The following is an 8,256-nucleotide window of genomic DNA, read 5'->3' on the forward strand; positions in this document are numbered from 1 at the left end:
AATGCTGACTGGTAAGCTATTCCAGTCCCCTAGAAGGAATAAATGGACCAGGTCTAGGAATTTGAAAATGTACTGCAGAATAAGCCTCCATTTGGCTAAATATGACAATTACCTGAATATGGATAAATATACACAATTAAAAGTTAAAGTCTGAAGCCAATTAATTGTTTATCTTAACTTGAATCAATTTTTGTAAAAATAAATGTTGGAAAAACTACTTTATTTTAAAAACTTGATCTGAAAATAAATATCAAAGGCTTAACTTAGACCCAACTGCATTTTTATTTCTAAGGGTGTATCAACTGTACCTTACATGCAATATCATTTACATATATTTTTTCATAGCAATGATTATAGTAGCTGAATTTATGGGGAGAATGTAACCACTTTTCTAATATTCCCTTATTTACAGTAGAAGCTTCTTTAACAAAAATTATATTGCGTTTTCTATTGGATGGGTGAGTATCCATTTTCTCTTTATTTAGTAAGTTAATATTTTAAGAGGAAGACAGATGTTCAGCTAAATAAAAATTTTAATGTTATACACATTTTCAATGTTTATTTCCATGTATGATATAGAAGTTTTAAAATATTTTTTGTATGGTGTGGCTGAAGACAGCTATAAAATTTGAATTGGATGCACGGAGGAACTCCATGAGGACACTTAAATGTAAATAACAGGCAAACTTGGAAAGAACAATCAAATTCAAAGTATCATGGAACTGACAGTAAGTTTAATGTATTTTTTTCTTCTTGTATCCTCTGACTTAAATGAAATGCATTTTGAGACCCAGAAGTGAGAACTGTCATATAGAAAGTGATCGTACCAGAGAGCTCAAAGGCTTGGAATAAAAATGCCTAGCATTCATAGAGATTACAGATATATCCCTTTTCCTTTCCATCTTTGATATACACCTCCCATAATATACAATTTTTTTCTAAATGCATTCTCAAATTAAATGTAAAACCTAAAACTATAAAACATCCAGAAAGAAACATAGTTGTGACAACAAACCATGATTGATTATAAAATTAAAAAACTGCACATTATCAAAATTAAAACTACTCCCCTTGAAAGATATTAAGAGCATGAAAAGGCATGCTACACAGAGAAAATATTTCCAAATAATACACCTCATAAAGGACACAGATCAAGAATATACAAAAATCTCAGAACTCAATAAGAAAATAAACAATCCAACATGAAATAAAATCACAAAATTCAATAATAAAATTTAAAAATACAACATAAGATGGGAAAAGGATTTCAGCAGGCATTTTGTTAAAGAGATATACAGATTGCAAATTAGTGCATAAAAATTAACATCATTAATTAGGAAAATATAAATTAAAACCACTATAACTTACCACCACTTACCTGTCAGAATAGCTAAAATTAAAATTGTTAACCATACCAAGTACTGGTAAGGATATGGAGAAACTAGAACTGCCATACACAGCTTATAGAAATATAACATGGTACAGACACGTTGAATACAGTTTAACAGTTTCTTTAGACGTTAAACACACACCTACCATCTGATCTAGACATTCCGCTCCTAGATATTTACCCAGAGAAATGAAATATATATTCATAGAAACATTTGTACACAAATGTTTATAGAAATTTTTATTACAATTAGCCCAAAACTGTAAATGTGAGCAATCCAAATGTTTATTAAAAAGTAAATAGATATATGACAAACTGTGATATATCTATACCAATACTTATACCTATATCTATACCTTCATCTACATCTCTATCAATAACTATCTATCTATGGCTATATTTCATTAATAAAAATAAATTTTATATATGCTACAACATAGATGAATCTCAAAATAATTATAGTAGGTAAAGAAGCCAAGCAAAAAAAGTACATACTGCATCATTATATTAATACTAGAGGCCCAATGCACGAATTCATGCACAAGTGGTGTCTAGCTGGCCCAGCCCCAATCGGGGTGGATAGGGGCCAGGTCTGTCAGGTGGAGGAGATGGTGGGAGGTTGGTGGGCCAGCCCACCCTGATCAGGGCCAATCAGGGCTGGGCCGATTGGGGGCAGGGCCAGCCATGGGGAGAGGCTGTGGGCAATGGGCCGGCTGGCCCCTCCTCAAATGGGGTGGAGGGGCCAATCAGGGGTCAGTGGCTGGGGGAGGGGCCATGGGAGGTTGGACAGCCAGCTCCACCCCCGATTGCTGTGGGGGGAGCCAATTGAGGGTGGAACTCGCTGGTGGGAGGGGCCACAAGCTGATAGGGGTGGTGGGAGCCCATTGAGGGTGGGGCCGGCCAAGGGGAGGGGCTGCAAGCAGTTGGCTGTCCGGCCCTGCCTCTGATTGGGGTGGGGAGGGGGCCAGTCTGGGGTGGGACTGGGTGGTGGGAGGGGCTACAAGAGGTTTGCCAGCTAGCCCCACCCTTTATTGGGTTGGGGGGCAATCAGGGGTGGGGCTGGCCTGGGGGAGGGGCTGTGGGCCGATCAGGTGGTGGAGGCTCATCAGGGGCAGGGCTGGGTGAGAGGAGAGGCTGCAGGGGGTTGGCCAACCAGCCCCGCCAGTGAGGGGGTAATCAGAGGCAGGGCCAGCCAGGGGGAAGGGCCGTGGTGGGGTTGGCCAGGTGGGAGAGGCTGAAGAGGGGCAGGGCTGGTCGGGGGGAGGGGTCACGGGAGGTTGGCTGCTGGCCCTGACCCCCGATCAGGCTGGTTCGCTGGCCACAGTGAGCATCATAGTGACTGGTCATTCCGGTCTTTACAGCATTCCAGTCGCTGGCTTTTTATATATATAGATTAAAACATAGGAAATGCAAAGCCTATGAGTGCCCTTGGATTAGGAGGGGGATTGCAGAGAGTGAACATAAGGAGGGAATACAAGGGAAATAATAAAGCTTCTAGGAACAATTGAAATTTTACTATCTTGAGAGTGGTTATAGATTCATGGGCATACACATATGTCAAAAACTATATTGTATAATTTAAGTAAATGTAGTCTATTTTATGCCAATTATACTCATGTTACAACCATTTAATAAAATGAAATGATAGAAAATGACATACCATGTAAACAATAATCAAAAGAATGGTGAAGTAGATATATTAATATCAGGAAAATTAATTTTCAATATAAGGAATAGTAAAGGGATAAAGATGGGCATAACAATGATAAAGAAGTCAATGAATGAAAAAGAAAATACCCTAAATGGCTATATGCCTAACAACTGAGCTTCGAAATAACTGAAGCAAAATGATAGAAAATAAAGGAGAAATAGAAAAATATACATTTATAGTTGAAATTTTTAACACTACTCTCTCAAAAATTTATAGAGTAAATAAGTTTGAATATGATTTAGACAGACTATCAACAATCTGACCAAATTAGTATTTATTGAGTGTTCTACACAAAAACTAATGTAATAAACATTCTTTTCAAGGGCACATGCCTCATTTACCAAGGTAGACTATATTTTGGACCACTAAAAATCTCAACAAGGCCTTAGTTGGTTTGGCTCAGTGGATAGAGCATTGGCCATGGACTGAAGGGCCCCAGGTTCAATTTCAATCAAGGGCATGTACCTTGCTTGCAGGCAGGCTTAATCCCCTGTCCTGATTGGGGCACATGTGGGAGGCAACTAATCAATGCGTCTCTCTCACATCAATGTTTCTCTCTCTTTGTCTCTTCCCCTCCATTCTACTCTATCTAAAAAATCAATGCAAAAATATATCCTCAAGAGGGGAATACCAACAACAACAACAAAAAATCTCAAGATTAAAATGTTGAAATTATATAAAGCATCTTCTCTGATCATAATGGAATTAAACTAGAAATAAATTATAGAAAAATTTTAATTCCCATTTTAAAATTAAAGAGCATTAATAAATAACACAAATGTCAAAAGGAAATTAGAAAATATTTATTTTATTTTTTTCTTTATTGATTAAGGTATTACATATGTGTCCTTATCAATGGAATAAAAAACAAAACAAAACATAACCAAATATTTGTGATGCTTTTTAAACCAATACTTAGAGGGAAATCAATAGCATGAAATGTTTAGAATACTAGTAGGCAAGAAGAAAGATATTTATACCCACAGAAAGCAGGAAAATTAAGTAATAAAAATGAGAGTAGAAGTCAATGAACTTGAAAGCAAGCAATCAATAAAGATGAATCAAAACACAGCTGATTCTTTTAAAAGGTCAAGGAAATTGATACACTATATTCTGACCAAGCAAAAAAAAGGAGAGAGAAGAAATAAATTATCAATTACCAGAAATTAAAGGTGGGACATCAATACAGGTACAGAAAACATCCTATATAATAAAAACCTAATATGCAAATCGACCAAACAGCTGAACGACTGGTGGAATAACTGGTCACTATGATGCACATTGATCACCAGGGGGCAGACACTCAACACAGCCAGCAGGCCCCAAGCCAGCCAAGGTGGGTGCCAGCGGGGGTTCCCCAATTGCCCCGCCAGTCACCCCACAGATCGGCCCTGATCTCTGGCCAGGCCTAGGGACCATACCCATGCATGAATTTCGTGCATTGGGCCTCTAGTAAATATATAAGAGAATATTATAAACATTATTTATACCAATAAAATCAACAATTTCAATTATATAAAGTAGCTGCATGGAAAAGAGAAACTAACAGTGGTCAGAAAATGGGGGACATCTGGAATACCCTCAATAATAAAAATAAATTTTTGGAAAAAGGAATCTATAGCCTTAACAGTACTATATCTATTGAAGAAATTATATTCATAGGTAAAATTGTAGTAATAAGGAAAATTCCAGATCCAGAGGTCTTCACTAGGAAATTCTACAAAATATGCAAGGTATAAATATTTCTCATTCTGGACAAATTATTCTATACAACAGAAAATGATGGATCACTTCTCATTCAATTTATTAGGACAGAATTTTACTGAAGGCATAAACAGAAAAACATTATAAAAAATAAAAACTACAAACCAATAATATAGATGCAAACATCCTTAACAAAATATAAGCAAATTGACTCCAACAATATATAAAATGTATAATAATTATCAATAATTTGGAATTAACCAGGAACATAAAGTTGTTTAAACATCCAAAAATCAATTAATGCAATTTACCATATCAATACACAAAAGAAAAAAGTACATTTTCAATTAATGCAAGAGAAGCATTTGACAACATTCACCATCCAATTGTGATAACATAATCCAACAACTTGTAATTTAAAAAACTTCCTAAAACTGGTATAAGGTACTGATAAAAAATTATGCTCAATATCATATTTAGTAATGAACGACTAAATGTTTTTCTCCTAAGGTTGAGAGTTAAAGAAGTATGCTCCCCACTCATACTAACATCATACTGATGTTCATTGGTATTGCAATAAGGCCAGGAAAAGAGATAAAAGACATATAGATTTGAAAAGAAGAATTAAAATGTTTTTTATTTTCAGATGTCATTATTTCCTACATAGAAAATCTCCCAAACTTACTAAAAAGATACTCGATCTAATAATTGTATTTGCAAGGTTTCAGAGTAAAAGAATACATAAAATCAATCATCTTTCCACATACAAGCAATGAAAAATTGGAAATTCAACTAAGCAAAGAGTACTCTTCCAAGTAAGCATACCAGAAAATAAAATACACAAATATAAATCTAACAAAATATTTGTAAGACTTCTATGCTGAAAACTATAAAACATTGCTGAGACAAATAAAATAATTAAATTAAAAGAGCGCTATATAGTGTTCACAGATTGTAAGCCTTCAAATTAAGATGTCAATTGTCCCCAAACTGATCTATTGATTCAATGCAACATTAATCAAAATATCAACAGGATTTTACTTCCCTAAAAATGATAATGCTGATTCTAAAATGTATATGATAAACAAAGGACTTAGATTACCCAACATAATTTTTTTTAATGAACACACTTGGGGGACTAAGTATACATAATTGCACTACTATATAAGGCTGCAGTAATAAAGACAAGAGTATAGACAAGTAGAACAATAGAATCGAAAGGCAAAAGAATAGGCATGTAGAACAATGTGACAGAAGGATGAGACCAGAAATAGAAGCATGTACATATTGACAATTGATTTTCAACAAAGAAATTCGAGGGATAAAAGAACATCATTTTAACAAAAGATGGTGGACTAATTGGATTTTTCACATGTGAAAAAAAAAAGTGATCCTTGACCTTTATTAAAAAAATAATAATAATAACTCCAGGAGAACCTAAGATGTGGGTTAGTAGGTGAAAGGTAGACTCACATCATCCCAGGACCAAACTGGAATTACAACTAAAATATAGAAAAATCAACCTGAATAACCAATTGAAGGCTAGCTGAGCAGAAGTCTTGTAATTTACAATAATTTACACAAAGACAAATTGAGACTGGTAGGAAAAGTGATGTGAAAAGGGCTGGCCCCACTCCAATGGACAGTGGTTGAGATTCTGGAGAGATATTTCAACTGCAAAGTTTCCCCCTGAGGAGAGAGGGATCTTACACTGGACTCCCCAGCCCAGAGCACCAGAGCTGAAAAGAGGTGCCCACATAACACCTGGTTGTATCAGAAGGGATTTTCTCTGCCAGGAAAAAGACAAGAGTCTGCTACAGACCCAGGCATACTCTTAAAGGGCCAACACACAAAGTATCCTTCACAGACACACACCCTAGTCTCCAGCTGATGGGGGACAAAGTGGACTAAAGTGGACTAAACCTTGTATTTGCAAGGTTTCAGGGTAAAAGAATACATAAAATAAATCATCTTTCCACATACAAGCAATGAAAAATTGGAAATTCAACTAAGCAAAGAGTACGCTTCCAAGTAAGTATACCAGAAAATAAAATACACAAATATAAATCTAACAAAATATTTGCTCATTTAAGGAGCGACTTGTATTTGTGACTTTGGGGAGAGAGCTGAGGGACAGCCAGGATCTTTGTACGGAGTCTCTCTCCAACAACATAAAGGCTATCTTTCTTGGGTGGAATATTTCCCTTCTTACAGCATCAGCCTGGAGGAATGAAATAGCCCAAATATCTGGACTTCCTGTTACACCACCCTGGGGAGCTCATGCTCTGCTGAGGAGTCAGCTGCCTAGGTCCGGGTATAGAGAACCTGGCAGACTCAGAGGTTGTTAGTGATTGAGTTTTGTAGCTTTGGAGCATGGGTGGGTCATTCCCCCCACTTTCCTGTGAACCTAACTGACCCCTCCCCTCATGGGAGATTTGTTAGCCCAAACTTTGGTGCTCCTGGTGGCCCCACACTCCCAAATCTTGGTGGCCCCACCCTGCTGAAGAGGTCTGGGCAGAATCTGAGACAAGCTGAGTTGTGTGGCTTCAAGGCAGGAACCATTCTCCCCACAAGACTGCTAAGCTTGGGCTCCTGGCAGAATCTGGGATAAATTAAATTTTGTGGCTCTAGGTTGGGGGCCATTTTTCCCTTGCACACCAACTAATGCAGAGCCTTCCCTTCACATGGCCAAATTTGGTGTGTTTGGGTGTGATAAACTGTTAGCCTCACCCTGATGACTCCTTGATACTCTGGGCCTCAACAAAGGTCTGTGGGAACTGAAGGAGGGCAGCTAAACTTTGTATACCCTGAAACTTTTGCCTCAGACCCAGCATTAGTACCAAGTTTGAACCTGTATCAATCTGATGAACAACATTCAACATGCCTCAACCTGTGTATTCACTGAGAACCTACATCATAGAACTCAAGTACTGCCAGAGGCTCTTTCAGTGACTGAGCCTAACAAGCATTTGGCAGGTGGAGCCAGGGAGAGGAAGATCTCTGGGTTCATTGTGCCTTTTGCTGACCTGGCTCCAGGCTCAGTACTGGTGGAAACCAGCCTTGCTGTGGTTCTTGGTCCTTCCATGCAAACCAAATCCCAGCAAAGGCAGCCAGAAACTGTGGATAGCTTGTAGCTGGTTGCCCAGGACCAGTCACAAGCAGTGTTTGGCATTGACATGAGTGATAGTCCCTTCCAAAAAGCCCCAGAACAGACACATCCAGTGGCCAGCACCAGAGCAGGATCCAATTAACTCCACAAGTAGCGTATCCAAAGGGAGATCTTGGCAGGCACCAGAATCTGCTGAGGGGAATTCTGCTTCATGTGGTCAGCACCTGCACAGCAGCTCCTGGAGGAATGAAATAGCCCAAATATCTGGACTTCCTGTTACTCCACCCTGGGGAGCTCATGCCCTGCTGAGGAGTCAGCTGCCTAGGTCCGGGTATAGAGAAC

The sequence above is a fragment of the Plecotus auritus genome (genome assembly GCF_963455305.1).
Source record: "Plecotus auritus genome assembly, chromosome: X".
NCBI classification, from domain to species: domain Eukaryota; kingdom Metazoa; phylum Chordata; class Mammalia; order Chiroptera; family Vespertilionidae; genus Plecotus; species Plecotus auritus.